The sequence below is a fragment of the Buteo buteo genome, chromosome 4 (assembly GCF_964188355.1).
Source record: "Buteo buteo chromosome 4, bButBut1.hap1.1, whole genome shotgun sequence".
In the NCBI taxonomy this organism is placed as follows: domain Eukaryota; kingdom Metazoa; phylum Chordata; class Aves; order Accipitriformes; family Accipitridae; genus Buteo; species Buteo buteo.
The window spans coordinates 13067783-13084006 of NC_134174.1; the positions used below are offsets into that span (position 1 = coordinate 13067783).

The 16224-nt window shown below is 38.3% G+C and overlaps 1 protein-coding gene across 2 annotated transcripts in view; it reads left to right on the forward strand.

The window, feature by feature from the left end:
• The window catches only part of MAGI2 (membrane associated guanylate kinase, WW and PDZ domain containing 2), a 761840-nt gene that overhangs the window by 610786 nt on the left and 134830 nt on the right, over window positions 1–16224 (forward strand). The window lies entirely within an intron of this gene.

Consider the following 16224-nt stretch of genomic DNA (forward strand, 5'->3'; position numbering starts at 1 on the left):
CCATAGGAGAAGACAATCAGAGAACAATAGAATAATTTCAGTTGTCAGGGACCTCTAGTCACTAACCTCCTGCTCAAAGCAGGGCTAACTTTGTGGTTGGATTGGGTTGCTTAGGGCTTCATCCATGGGACTTCAGAAAATTTTATAGGACAGAGATCCCACAGCCTCTGTGGGCTCCTGTCCCAATACTTAACCCCTCCCTCTCATGGTGAAGATTTTTGTTCTTTAGATCCAACTGGGATTTCCACTGGTGGAACTGGTTACCAGTGACTGTAGTCCTGTGTTCATGCAGCCCTGACACTGTGTACCGTCTCTCCCCAGCAGTCCCTGTTCCTCAGATAATAGTCAGGCTGCACATTGGTACCAGGACATGTGCATAATTTTTCTTTCCATTTCTTACCAAGACTTTATAGAAGAAATGCTAGTTTGGGATTTATGTTGTCTCTGCAGAAAACTAAGTTCATGGTGGCCAGAGTGACTGTGAAGATAAAGAGTATTGCCTAGCCTGTGACAGATCACTGTGATGGGCCACAGCAGCAGAGCAGGATCCTTTTAGTGTGTTACAGTACAGGAGGCAGACACATAAACTCACACAAGCACAAATAATGTGGGTGGAATACTCCCAAGTGATTCTTCTGGAAATTTCCTTTCATCCTTCTTTTATAGTAGCAAAGGAATGATCTGGACTATTGTATATCAGAATAAATCACCCTGAACTCTAGTTTATTCTGTAGGACTCTCCAGGACTTTGCAAGTAGGAAGTGTGAAGGTTTTGAAAAGCATTATTTAAAAAAACCACAGTTTGCCTCAAGTCTTATATTACAGCTGGTATGACGTTTCTGATGCCAAATAGATAAACAAATAATTTATATAAAGAAGTAAAATGTAAGAAAGTAGTATAATACAGATTGCTGGCATTGGTTTTATAAAAAAATTAGTCTAACAGCTTTTTAATTCTCAATTCTTGTTGCTGTTTTAACTTAATGCAATTTGGTTCCCAAAGGCAAAATTAAATTAGCTGATTAAGTGAACAAAGGATGCAACAGACTTTCTGAAGTTCAGGAGATTTTAGTAACATGAACTTAATTTTTCCTAATATTTTCGTATTACCTAATACACTGCATGAGAGATTTTCCTTGTTTGTCATGGTTTAGCATTCTCAGATCCAGCACTCAAATATAGTTACTTGCTAATCTGTCTGAAGTGTGGGCTGGTTATTGGTGAACTTGTTCATATGGAGTTCTTTTCTCTGGAGAAGAGAGTATCCTTGCAACTTACTTAAATTCTGATGTTGAAATGGAATATGGGTGTCATAATACTATTGATGTAATCATGGATTGTGATGAGAATATATAGGGAAAGTGTGCTTTAAAATGCATAGAAATAACATTGATTATTTTTCTGAGGTAATTAATTCAACTATATTAAGAATGCAAGACAGAAATGTACATTCAAATATATAATCACTATAATTATGTGAGCCCGATATGTTCAAAATTACATCTCAGAATAAATTCTGGCTTCAAATGTCTTAATTTTTGAGAAGAGTGACAGACTTCCGATGTAAAGTAATTGGAGAATCTCAGGCTAATGATTGTGGCGTCTAACATGGTTTCTATGAATATTTGAAGTGATTTCTAAATATGATAATGGTAAACTGAAAAAAGATATTTAAGGTCAGAATATTGATAAAGCTCTATTCAGCAAAGTGCTTGTATCTCCTGATGTCCAATACTTTTCACACTTCCTGAAGTAGGATTTCTCTCCCTATTCGGCCATTTTACAATCTAATCAACTGGAGATATGAAAGCCACCCAGGTTCCATCAATCGCACTTTGTTCATAAAGCTGTTCAAATCTTATGTTTTAAAACTGTTTGAAATTACATATGTACCTTTTTTTGTTACATAGGCATCATTGGATGATGACTAGAGCTTTTAAAGTAGATTTTATTTATTCTTTTTGACATGAACGGTGCATTGTTGTGCAATTTATGTGCACTCCAGCTATGATCACCGTCATAGGAGGCTTTGATAAATGATCAAAATATCATATTGTGGCAGTAGAGCATCATAATAGAAAGCCTGAGGACAATGGCACTAAGATCTGTGAAGCAACCTGGGTGTTAGTGGTAACCACAGGTGCTGGTGCTCCCAGCTGTAATACAAGTCTGGAGCCTTTCCCTTGCAAGGCTGATACTTTTTATGGCCAAGTGGTAAACAAAATCCTAGTGTTTCAGACCTGCATCAGATACAGGGAAAAAAGGAAGAAAAGGCACCATCTTTTTCATCTTACCTGATGTTGGCCACATGCTGAAGACACCAATGCCGTACTTTATCCTAGTTGTTAAAGAACCAAGCTCATAAAAAACTAATATTGTAATTTTGGTTTACTTCTCTGCCCAAAATCTAATTTAGGGGTCAAATACAAATGCTATTCAAAGAGAAGTGTGAATCTATGTAAGATGTTATTGTCACCCTTTAACATGATCACAACACAGTGATTTCACCTGCAGGTTTCAAAATGAAACAATTTTGGATTTCATCCCTTGGAACATGGAAGCAGCTGCCTGACAGTGACTTGGCATTGCTGTGATGCTATGAAACAATTAAAGTAGTGAGGCAAACTGAGTGCACTGAGATGCAACAAGTGATGTCTGAGGTCCTGGTGATCTAACACGACCACTCAGTGCCCAGTGCCAGGCACTAAGAGGTAGCTGTAATTGTCACAGACCCACGAAAAACCTCATAAGCAGACTCAGAGGAACGACATCTCAGTGGATGAGTCAAAAACAGCCAAAATTACATTCCTGATCCCATTTGCCAGATGTTTCAGAATTCCTAAGGGTTATTATGCCCTCGTGTAAATCTGGCATCTGTGAGCTAATGGCTGTTAATAATACTGCAAATGCCTTCCTAGGACATGTTTTAGCATTTGGAGCTCAATCAAGCTGCTGGATATGAACATCACACTCCACAGCATCTCTGTCTACCTCAGGACAGCCTAGGAGCTGATACCACATTCTTTCCTGAGAGGTTACATTGCTTTGTCTTGTCTGAAGCCTCATGCTGCCGATAGAAAACTGTCTGCATTTAAGAGGCCCCTGTATCCCATTAAAATGCTGAGTGAACGTCACTGGTAAGAGACTGCATCTATATGAAAAGATTTTTATACAGTGAGTGATTTTGAATGACTGCTGTTCTAAGGCAAACAAAGATTTAGGCCTGTGGCTGAGTCAGATGAAAGCTCAAGCTGCAAAGGCAAAAACTTTCCTACAGTTCTCAAGGTTATTCAATGGACTAGATAAACTGAAACACTCCCACATAATCAAGATTCTCACTCTGCGCATTTCAGCAAGTTCCAGTTCCTTTGGTGAAAGTTTCCAGGAAACAGCTCAAAACCACAGTGCACAAGGGGTTAATTGGGTCTGTTGATGACTCTTCTAACTGATGAATAGCTATGGTCATTGCAGGTTGAACCTTCCAGGAATGTGCATACATCCATGATGAATTGTCACAGCTCAACAGTGTGAACCAAGGAATGGGAAACATGTTCTTTCATTTCATCAGCCAAGAATACACCTGCCCAGCTCCAAGATGGTAAATCATCTGTAAACAATGCAGACTTGGGCTCTTTTAGATGTTATTCTCTCAGGAATGGTAGCTTCACTGTATTAGTTAATCCACTCTAGAGGTAAAAGTTCATAAATGCAAGATAGAGTTCAGCTAAGAGGTACAGAAGTCTACAAGACAGATGTCTACACCTACCATATGAGTAGACATCCACCACTTCTAGATAACTGTATTAGGATGAAGCCTAGAGACTAGAGATCTAGAGTCTAGAGACCAGACCCACATCTACCACTCAGAATTTCTACTGCGCCTGAGAGATCTCCAGAGGGAATGAGCCAGCTGTTAGAAATACTGGAAGGAGTGACTCGTGGCCTTGCTGCTATCTGCGGGCCTACCATCAAGAGCCATAACAGTCTTCTGTACATGATGAATTTTTCAAGAAGCTGAGGTTACTCTAAATGTAAAATTTAGGGTAAAATTTAGCAAATTGGAGAGACTGCACACTTGTTGATCTACAAAATCATAAATGTTGTTATTCACTACATTAAGAGCAACACTAAAGCAATTATCAGGTGGCTGACCCTACAATGTCACTAGGCTTAGGGAATAATTCTCTATTCATCATATTTTTGCACAGTAAGGCAAAAATATCTCACAACCTCTGTAAAAAGTAGGGTACTCGAGACAGAAGGAATTGGGGACATCTGCAAAATGATGCATTTTTACAAGTTCAAACAGATCCTTAGTTCTGTTCCCTGTTTGTCGATTGTCAGTTTGGATGAACAAACCATTATCTCACCTAATGTCAGATCAGATTAGATGCAAGCTGTCCAGTTTCAGCAGCACCAGAAAAGGTGAACTATATATGGAAGGAACAAGGAATGCCTTCAATTCAAAGAAGCAAATATGCCAAAATTTAAAAAAAAAGTGTTGGCAGTCATCTGGGAATGTGAATACTGTCAGAATTTCACTAAAGGACTCTGTGTATCATGACCACACACCACTGTACCTATCTTCTTTTTCAAACAGGTCAAGTCTCTCTCACGTGCTATCAGTCAAGATCCATATGGCAATATTCTCTTTTACAATATTCCCTCCCGCTGGTAGCCAACTGTTTACCGCAGTTGTCATCTCAGGAGGTTCACTGACCAAGAGTTCAGTGGAGAACTGGTCAAACATACATGTAGGACTTCATTTCCACAATACCAGAAGCTGGCTGAAATTTAGTTAGCTCACCTGCCTGACACTACCTCATCCAGTGGCACCAGGAAGACTGGCCTCCCAAAATTAAGGCATGGCATTAGGAACATGAGAGATTGTGCTACTCATTGTACTGCTGAGAAAGGTTTTCCAAAACCAGTCTTCTTTCATTTCACAATATAATTTGGCTTTTCAAGGAGAGGAGATTGAGAAGGCACTGAGACTGAGGAACTGCAATGTGAATGCTGTGGTCTTTACACCCCACATGAGGATGGAGCTAATAGATGCCCTGCTAGTTCATAGCTGAGATGAAGGGACATCTAGGAGCTGCAATTCATTTTTTTTCCTTTATGCAGTACACAGCATCCCACTTCATTCAATCCACTTTATATTTCTCACTATGAAAGCTTGCATATGTCATATAACTACTGCCAAAACTGTTCAAGAGGTCTATAGGTAAAATTAACTCTGACTTTTGAGAATCTTCCCAAGGTAGCCTGATGCAGTGTTGCTAGTCCTCACAATTTTACCCTGAATCTCTATGTAATAAGAATCCTTTAAAGCGCAACTCTTAATTTATTTTTTTTAAAAGGTGACTAAATGTGAATCTTAGCTAAATTTTACAAGATAAAAGTTTCTATTCCCCTAGTTGCAGAGGAAAGCTCTGAAGTATGACCACATTATATTTAAGAGGTTTCAAACAGAAAGCACATAAAAAAACCTGGCAGTTTTACTATTTATTTGATATCATATATAGAGACTGTCACTTTAGCTGGGGGAAGGGATATGACTTGTGGTTTTGAATGCTTGATGGTGACAGTTAAAATAATACTTGCATTTTAGGAATATTAATGCAATGAAGAACTTGGTAGCAAAAAGATATTCTTTTTCAATACCCCTTTCTTTCATATTTTAAAGTAGGCAATTCATTGAACTCTGCATGTAAATAGATAGACCAGAAGATGGCATTTAGGTTGCTAGAAATTTTTAGTACTTGTGCTATTTTTTCCAACATTAATTTTGCATTATATTTTTTGTGTTTCTATTGCTTTCATATTGCTACAGTAGTCACAGTAATATCTGTAAATTTCTTCTTGCATTAACCAAAGACCTGGGAATAGTGTCCACTTCTGTCACAAAGTTACTGATTTCTAATCTCCATGAGGTTCCTATTTTAGTGTTTTCTTCATGTTTTTATTCTTTTGGTACTCACTAGATTGTTAGGTACTCATTGAATGATAACCAGGACAGAGATGAGCCTAGACTGAAAAAAAATGTATCCATATTTTGTGTACCACACACTGTTACTGTCTACATCTGAGGTCTTTGTGTGCATCTTGTCAGATTTCTTCGGTTGGCTGGTGTGATATTCAATAGCCTTGTGTTCCCCCCGAGGTGCAGAAAATCCATATGTCACTATCTGTTCTGCCTGATAGGGAGTTAGAGCTTGAGTCCATCTTGCCTATCTATCAAGCTACTGAGCGTTCATTAAGCACTGTGTACAAATCTTTCCTATTAAAACCATTCCACTTTGCATAAATATTCCTTGACGTACCAAGAGAGCTACTGATTCTTTTTAGCCCTGTCATTTGGCTATTCCCTTGAAGTCTTCAATTAAAATTGTTTATACAAACTGGAAGAGCAATTCCAGCACAGCATCTAACTTGGATTTCAAAATGCTTCTGAAAATGGACAGTATGTTCTTTAAGCCACAGGAATAATTAGAAAAAAATTCTTCGGAACTTCTTGTCTTCACCTCACGTGCTGTCTCACTTCATGAGATGATTCTGGTTTTGCATTACTAGTACAAATGGGACTCAGTGGTCTCTGACTCCATATGTTGGGTTTCAGCCCTAAAGTTTGCCATAATTTAGAAATTTGAGGAATCTTCTCTCTCAAGCTTTAGGCTTAGTACCTTAATTCGAGGTGGTTCAAAGCATCACATTAAGGAACTTAGATCCCCAAGTACAGTGTCAATAGGGAGGAAAAGGTTGCCTCCAGCGGACAACTGAGACTACCAACATTTGGGGTGTAATTCAGTTGTGTAAACGTAGGTATCCAGTGCCATTAAAAGTGCCAGAGGACCGACCCAGCCTCCTCCTGCCCTTCCAGGCAGCACTCTCTTGTAAGTCCTGTGTTGTACCTGCAAGTCCCATATGAACATCTCAAATGCCCAAGGCTGTTGTGAAGTACATTAGATGCCTACTTAAACAACCCCATTCCTCCTTCAGTGCCTTAAGAGGAGTGTGTTAATAGACTCTTTTGTTTTTCGTTATCATCTATTAGAGCAAGCAGTGATCAATTCATTACTGTAATAACAGTTTTCTGACAATTTTAAGAATATTTGTTTCCCCTAGCCTAATTCAAGCTCACACTTGCGGTTTTATGAACACTTAAAAGAAATGGCAAAAACCCTTTTAAACTTAATAGGCTTAATTTTCTCTCATTTAACTATTCAAACAACAACATTATAAGAAGTCTGATGGTTGAGTTCAGCTGTATACTGGTGATTAGAAATTAATTTTCATCTCCAGCACTTAAAATATTTTGGTTCAGATATTATTACTGCCCATAAAGTATATACCAATATTAGGATTGAATAATATATGTAAATTGTTTTCTTTCCTATAGTGACTTGTCAAAAGACTAATTATTTTCAAGTCCAGATAATACACAGAAATGCAGTAGGAATCTGAAAAGAACAGCAATCTTTCATTTTGCTTTGATAAAATCCATATTTATACACAGGAGACAACTCATAGTATGCATGGTTTATGGCACTTACTTTATTTTGAAAGAAATACACATTTGTTAACACTATGTTTTGATGTATGTTTATCGGTCCTAAGAATGATAATATGTGCTTGCTACTTGAAACAATAAAATACTGGATGTGTAAATAGGTGAAGTTCTGGGTTATGTAAGTGTGCCACAGTCTTCTGCAGGGGAGAGTATATAAGCAGATCTGCTTATATGTAGTAAGTTAATTCTAATGGCTAAGCCATTAGAGCAACTCTTCCAGCACCGACTATGGAAAAGTTGAACATGTTTCATTAGAGATGGCTGAGGTCTGAACGTGTCCAGCCATGCCAGATTCCACATGTACAGCACTTACTGTCTTTTTATCCAACTGTTTCACCTTTGACCAGATTTTCACTGCAGGTATGTTTTTATTTAACCCAGAAACCAAAGGTGAAACAATGTGATGGGAAGAGAGGACATAATGCAGATATGATCTATGATAATATAAATGCTCCTGTATCTTATGGACAAATGCAACACAAATCATATACACAGGACATACGCATTTTGTTTAAACTAAGCTGCCAGTCTAGGTCTCTGTAACAAGAGTAAATGGAGATCTGGTGCTCAAAGGTGCCATATCTTTAGTAGAGAATGAGATCGTACAGAAATTAAGAAACATGGTAAAGTAAAATATCAAAGAGTGAACGTGAAAAAGCAGAGAGAGTGTCTGGAACATGAACTATTCAAGTATGTGCAGCCTCACCTTCCTATTAATTCAAGGTCTGACTCCATGGAAAACATGGCCACAAAGGCCAAAAGCATAGACAAGGATACTAAAACTATGCCATACATATTGCAGTATGCAAAATACAAAGGCAGAAGAAATGTTAAATAATCTTTTTCTCTCCACTGCCACACACTTTTATCCCATTTTACCGTTCATATTGTCATACACAAAACAAGTGTGCGTGACAAGTCTCGGAAGCCCATAAATTCATTCTTCAATCTGAAACCCGTCATACAAAATCTGCAGATTCTGCTAGTAGAATGTTTAACATAGGTCAGGAGATGACAAATGTATTGTCATAATCCTCACATTTATTAGGACAATTTTTGTAAATTTTGCAAGTTGCCAGTTGAGTAAGCAGTGTGCAATGAACTCAGTGGCTGCCAAAAATGCTGGAGTTGCAGAAATAACTTTTCTCCTATCAAATGTAATTAACATCTATCTCACATGATTTGGCTATTTGTATGAACAGACAAAAATATACATTGAAAATAACAGTCAGCATCTTCTCATGTACTGTTTTATTCAATAAATAATGACATCTTATTTCTTAACAAGAAGAATGATCTGGGAGGAGGGAAAGAGCTTCTTTCTATATAAAGAGGTGATAGGGAAAGTGAGAACTTCATATTGCACTAACAAAATTAATAATATAGAACTATACTTTTCAATATCATCAGCCATGCCACCTTTGATTTTCTTTTAATTGTGTTGTTTTGGCATATAGGGCTTTATTATACCATTCAATTATCAAAACAAAACCTAAACATTTAGCTGAGTTTCAGATTTTTTTCATTCTGTATTAAAAATTAAATAGATTAAGAATGCATAATCACCTCTGCCTTCACATTTGTGCAACCAAATACAATCTGTATCTATATTAAAATCTGAGAGTTCAGAAATTCAGCTTTTCATTTCCTTTAACTATTCTTTGAGAACAAATTTTAAAGCTGAAATTTAAAGCAAATTTTAAACCCTTTGAAAATTTAAGAATAAATTAAATAATGACTTTTAAGATACTATTTCTGCTGTGTATGTAGAATGGGAAATATCTTTCCTGGCAGTTAGCAAACACTTTAGTTGAACAAATTAGTTAGTATCCCTGTACCAGAATTTCCCCATCCAAAATAGTCTTTTTAGAACTTTGTAAAGTCCAATAACTGTTGCAGTTAGCAACTCCCGTCATAACTATTACAAATATTAGTGAAGAGAAGCTTAATGGAGTTCAGCTTAAGATATTTAGGCCCAATACTGTGTATGTCCAATTGTGTGGTATACATTAAACCAGAAATCTGTGCTCAATCGCATGCAGCTCAATTTTTTGTCAGTACTCTGAGTTTCTTATTTGATGCGTGGCATAAAGTAAAAATATCCAGAGTTGTGTTAGAGATGAAGAAACATTTCCAGGCACATAAATCATATTCCAGGAGCTTCGTGAACCTTTAGCTAATGGGGGTTACAGAGACATTTCAGGCAATTTTGTTATGAGTTCACTCCTAAAGCATCTTTCGCTGTCTGTTGCCGGAATCAGGATATTAGCACAGAGGTACCTCTCATGTGACCCTGCTTAGCTCTTCACATAGCCTTTGTGAGAAGAGCAAAGTTTATTTCAGCACTTATGCAACTGCCTCTTTGTAACTGATGAGTCTGACATTTTGAAAAATGGCTTGTTTGTTTAAAAACCTGTAATGAAAATTTCTTGATAAAGTAAGGAGCACTTTTCAAACCAGTATGCGGGCATGCAGTTAATGCTGATGGAAAATTTCATCCAGCCTTTCCTCTCTCTGCCCCACAAAAGTCTTCTCCCCTCCAGCAGTCCCATAAGCGCAATATTGATTCTGAGGCGGCGAACGGAGGTGGAGCTCAAGATGCAATGCTGCTGCCGTATGCTCTGTGCATGCAGCAGCAGGAGCTGCCGCGGCAGCACGCGCTTCTTCTGCTCGTCTCCTCCTTCAGTAGATAGCACGGGGGAGCGGTGCTGTGGTGGCGGAGCCAGGCTCCCCGAAACGCCGCTCCTCCGTCGTGCCCAGATAAGCGAGGACTGTGTACAGGAGCTAGATAAATTCTTGGTGACTGGAGCTCAGGAGTTTTGCCAGGTCTCAGCTTTCGGCCTCAGAGGGTGACTGGATGGTGGAGGGAGACAAGGGTCCCGTCTCCAGAGGCTGGGTGCGGGACTGGGAGAAAACCAACTGGACTAGGATTTGCTGGAGCTGGAGATGTGACAATTTGTTTCTCTACTGCGGGGAGGCAGGGAGAAAAGGCAGTAATTTTATGCTCAGTGATGGCTGGAGAGTGGGTGTTTGTATGCATGTGTGTGTGTGGAGAAGGAGGCGGGAGAGGGGAGGGCAAGGTACTAAAGAAAAGAAGAGAAGGAACTCTGCGAGAAAGGTCTGAGAGCAACTATGTGAGTATAGATCTTTTAAACACTGGCACTTTCACTCCTTTTGATGTATTGCTTTCTTCTTCATCTCCTAATGAAAGTAAATTAAAGTTTTTTGTATTCAACTAATTTCTTCTGCATTAGAATCGGCATCATTGTATGTAGTACTTACTGACACTTTCTTTGCCATACTGAGCATCACCTGTGGTAGTGCTGAGGAAAAGTCAGATCATATTGGACACCTCTTCTTGATAGGACTGTACCTTGGGATTTTATTCATAGGCTAGTAGTGAGTCGTGAAGCATGCAGGCTTATGCTGCTGCACTATTCTTCACTATCTTTTCTATTCCATCTTTACATACACAAAATAACAAGTCTCAATAAGCAAAGGCTATCAGCAGTTGATGATTATTGGCCTGAAATCACACCTTTGAATCCTGCGAACCCATCAGCTCTGCAGAAGCTGGCAGGGCTGAGCTGGGGGTGCCTGTAACATGGTGAAGGACTGAAAGAGCACAGGAAAAATGGTGGTTTCACGCTGGGGCAATTCAGAGAAAACAGGCAGCAGAAAGAGGTGGGAAACTGGAAAAAGAGGAAATTGAGCTAGTAATGGGAACCTGACAGTGCTTTCATGTCTTGTAAGGGAGAGGTGCAGGTTATAGTTTAATAGAAACATCATTGTGATTGTATGGGAATGAAAAACACACTAGGTGTGTGGGGCAGCATTCATCATACCACCATCACTAGCATGTTACTAGGATTATTCCCCTGATATTGGCCAGAGCCTCAGCCAGGGCTCTTGGTACCCACCTTGTTCAATGGAGCCTGGCTGACTTTCTTCCACTGAAACCTCTAGAAAAGTCCATGCACCACAAGGCAGCCTGGTGGGCTCAGACAGGTTGTCCCTAGTCAACTGGAGAGGAAAGCATCCACCACAGCACAGACACTGCCTGCCATCAGACCTCATCACTGGCACCGGACATCACCCATGTACTTAACCTTGTTTAATTAATAGGTGGGTTTGGGGGTAGATTCCTTTGTAAAATTCCACATGATATTCATGTAACGCTGCAGTGCTACACATGGTCCCAAAATATTTACCACATTCATGTGTTCATACTTTTTATATCATTTTAGAAGATTGCTTTATTTTAGGGGGGGGGTGTTCTAACATAGACAAGAGAAGTTAAAAATACTATCATTTTACCTTTGGTTGTTTTCCAGACAGGTTAAAATGGCAGCGTCATTACTCAGAGTTCAAAAAATCTTTCTGGTTTTTTGGTAGATTGTTTTCAGCAATCTGTTTCGTCTGTCTTATTCTGATTATTTTCTGTATATCAGACAGAGTGTATTTTTTAGGCCAAACTTGATTGCATCAAAAGGAAATGTAGTTGACTATTATATAAGAGATTCAAGTGTTTCTAGTGCAGTTCCTACTTATTTAAAAAACAGTTCTGAATTGTTTTGAGAAATAGGAATAATAATAAGACTTGCACTTGAACAATTATTCATGTCAAAAATGCTACTTCATCCAATGTACCAAGCTGATGGATTTTTATTTTAAACTGTACAGTGTTGTAAATACTAACTTTCGATAGTCTGTTCAGTTCTGAATGCAGGATTGTAATATTTTAAACATTTCATTTGCTACAAGAATAATGATTTCTGCTTTGCTAAAGCATAATATATGTAATTTCACGTCAAATGGAAGTAATATTTTTCCAAAACTGTTGGCAAATAACTTTTTTTTAAAAGTTCAAATTGAAAGTAATATGAGCTTAAGAAAATTCAGTGAAGAAACAAAACCATAATGGTTCTAATTTTTAGAGTTTTTTTTAAACTAACTGTTCCAGCAAAATTGCCACAAACTGGCAATTTCTTCTAGCTAACCCCAACCTAGAAAGAAATTCTCAGAAAACACATAGTTCTTTGTATAACCTCTTTTTACAAGCTATATCTTAACTTTCAGTTTAACAAAGCTCCTAATGATAAGAATTTTCTTGAAGTTTGTAAACAGTGTGTATGTTTGTAGTGTATGTATAGGTATAGATATAGTGGTCCAGCGTTACTGGAGCTCCAGCAATGACACTGGTATCAGTGCTCCCCCAGGCCGCTCAGCATCCCAGGTCTTTTTACAGCAACATCCTGTACAACCATTTTCAAAGGCATAATCTCAGTCAGAGTTTCACCTGAGTCATCCAATTCTATGTCACACTTCCAAATAACATACTTTTTCTAATCACAGTCTGTTAGAGATAATCCAGTATAAAACAATGGTATGCATATTATATGTAGTACAGGTATCTGGATGTATCTAAAAGTGTTAAACAGTAATATACAACTGCTTATAATACTAACAAATGTTGAATGTGTGTGATGAAGTGCTTTTATATATGTATGCCTGTGGGTAGGTGTGCTGAAAGCGTATCTCTGTAAAAATATACACATGCATGTGTGAATATATATACATTTATATATGTAAAATAAACATAAAATTGAGTCCATTTCAGAAAAAAAATGCAGTGGTTTCTAGGAACTAGGAGAGGTGGAAGAACTACAATGTTATTTCAACATATCAAATATTCTTACAGACATATCGCTGAGGGGCTGCATGCCATGGAGCAGTGACTTTTACAGTGATCAGCCTGGTCCCGGGGATATGGATTTTGACTTTCCCATGTAGAAATACATCCACATGTCGATGTTAACTCATTTTTACATATGTGTGTTAGAATTAGGAGCTGATTCTCTTTCACTATGACTTCTGTGTGATCCTTTATCTTGGATTGACAGAAAAAGCCAAGCTTTCCCTGATTTGGGTCTTCTACCACTAAAGTGCAGGAGTGGCAGTGGCCAGAGAAATCAATATCAAGACTCCCTTTCTCTCTCTCTCACACACATAACTGGAATGCAGCTGAGGGGAAGAGCCAGACCAAGTGCAGGAAAAAGGAGGGACTGGAACGAAGACAGTAAAGCAAAGGGTAAAATATAAAGTGTTATCTCAGTAAAGACTGTTTCAAAATCTGTTTGCACAATGCAAACACATCGTATGCATGTAGACAACCTTTAATCCATCATTTTCCAAATCTGAAAGTTTTCTTTTTGGGTATGTAATAGATGTCATAAAAGAGACTTGAAACAATCCCTCTGAGTCAAAACTGGAAGGGGAAAGTCAGTGTGTTTAGTCAGTGCCTGATAGCCTACCTATAAATACCATGAAAGCAGCCCTATCCACTTGACAAGCAGAGTGGTGCATAATACCTCATACAGTATAATTGCATCTGCTTCAACAGACTTCAGCAAGATTTTTAGTCCTTGCAGTGGCAGCAAGTTCTTCTCCCAAATCTTAGAAATTACATGGGCTACCGTGACTTCTTTGTGACCTCTGTTTGCATCTTGCAATAGCAGTTTTTAGGGACAAGCTATATATCGAACCTATTCTTTCAGAGTAATTTAAATTTCTTATGCACTGTAGTCTTACTATTATATTGCTATCAGTGATGGAATTAGATGTTCCTTTAAATCCTGATTTAGCTGGAAAAGAGAGAAATCACATTAAGCTTGTGTAATTTTTATTCCTTTTTCTTTCACATCTTTACATTTCAGTCAATTTGATGCAACAGTATTAATTTGCCATTAGATGAAGGCACACCTCGTATTTTTGTGTTTGAATTAGGCAGCACGTCTGCTTTTTAATTTGGGAGAGTGAGGGATTTGAGGAAATTGCAGAATGCTCACGTAACTAATTTCTCTTTTAATGGCGACAGCTTTTAATCTCTTTCACGTCTTGTTGGTATCTGAGCACATCTGGGTCTTACTTAGGTATTCAAAATCTTTGTTATGCCTCGAGAGCATCCTTCCCAAATGGATTCTATTTGTGCAAGTGAAAAAGAAGAATATATTATCAGTCGTCTTAAACAGTCTTGCTTTTGCACATTGCCTTTAACTACACGAAAATAACCATACAGACAAGTACACTTCTTCTACTTCTTTTCATAGTTGGGGGGAGGGGGAGAATCCTTCAGTAGAAGAAATGCAGAGAGTGGGTAAAAACCAAGTTGGGAAAACATTTAATTCAAATCCAAAGTAGAACCTGACTAGACCCCAGTGGAGGAGAAGCACATCTGGTACATGCAAACAGTTCTTCCCTGTGCATGCAGAAGACCTGCAACTGGACCTAAACCCCATCTTGACATCATTACTTATTTTAATGATGGTATCATTTTTTGAATGCCAGGACACAGTCACTGATAAGTTTGGGGAATGTGCTCTTTGTAAGATTATGCAAATCCTAAGGCAAGGGCTGTGCAAATACAGAAGTACCTTTCACCTTCTCTGGCCAGCATGTGGGACAGTAGCCACCAATATCGGACTTTCTCCATGTCATAAAGTTTCTCCCTCCATTGCTGCTAGTATTTGCTTTTTTCTTTATTTCCATGTCACGTAAATGACATTATCAGTTCCACTGTTCCCAGTCCTCTTGTGCTAGGCTGGCCTCAAGCGATCCCTCGTGCTATGGAGCTCCTTCTGATAGCAACAGCCTAAATCTGGACATAGAGGCAGATGGTCTCAGCTCTATCAGACTAAAGGCTGTCCTGTGCCTTCAAGCCCAAGTGAACATGGCTGGAGGAAAATGTGCCACCTATGGTTACCAGCAACACTGCACCAGAGAAACCTCTATGCTTGCAGTTATATAAATTCAGGATTGCCTCGGAATCCAAAACACACTCTCCAGGTCTTAGACTAGATGGACCACTGATTCTCCTAAATAACTACTCTTTTTGAAGCTAGATGAAACTATATGAATAAGTGTGAAAATATGCATACCTCTGTTTTCCAGAAGTACCTTTTAGATGAGTTCTACTATGAGTGCTTTATGGTATTCAGCATTTAGTCCGCAGGTCATTGCAATAAATCCTGGAGGACAGTGAAGTCTGAGAAAGAAAATTAATATGGACACTGCACATACCAAAGTTAGTGTCCTCTCTTTTTATGGTCTTTATCATATAACAACATATAAGCACATTGAGAAGTGTTTTGCATTAGTTATCCCTAGCATATTAAATAATTCATAAAAGTAGTGTTAATAATTGTACTAACATGACTTACAGCATAGTATCAGACCTTTTCATTACATAAACCTCCTCCACTGTCCCCCGTTAATCCGAATACTCCTTGCCATGGGAGTGCTAGCAGTGCTGTTAAAATAGTTCTCTCATGTGGGATAGTAATATACATATTTTTGGAGTGATAGTAAAAAGACTGGATAGTTTCATTCTCAATGAAAATAAAATGATAGAAGTTTTCAAAATTTGTTTCTTCACAGTGCTTAACTATGATTCCACTTATTTATTAACCCTGAAGATCCAGTCTTGATAATGTTTCTGTAGTAGTTTACAGTACTCCAGATTCACTAGACATTAAATACATTGATTGATTGGTTCATCTTGATGTAGGTAAATCTGTCAAGGCTAAACAATTTGGGGATTCCTTGCTGAGAAAAGCTAAAGGACTGCCAGTTCGAAAGTGCTGTGATTCGTT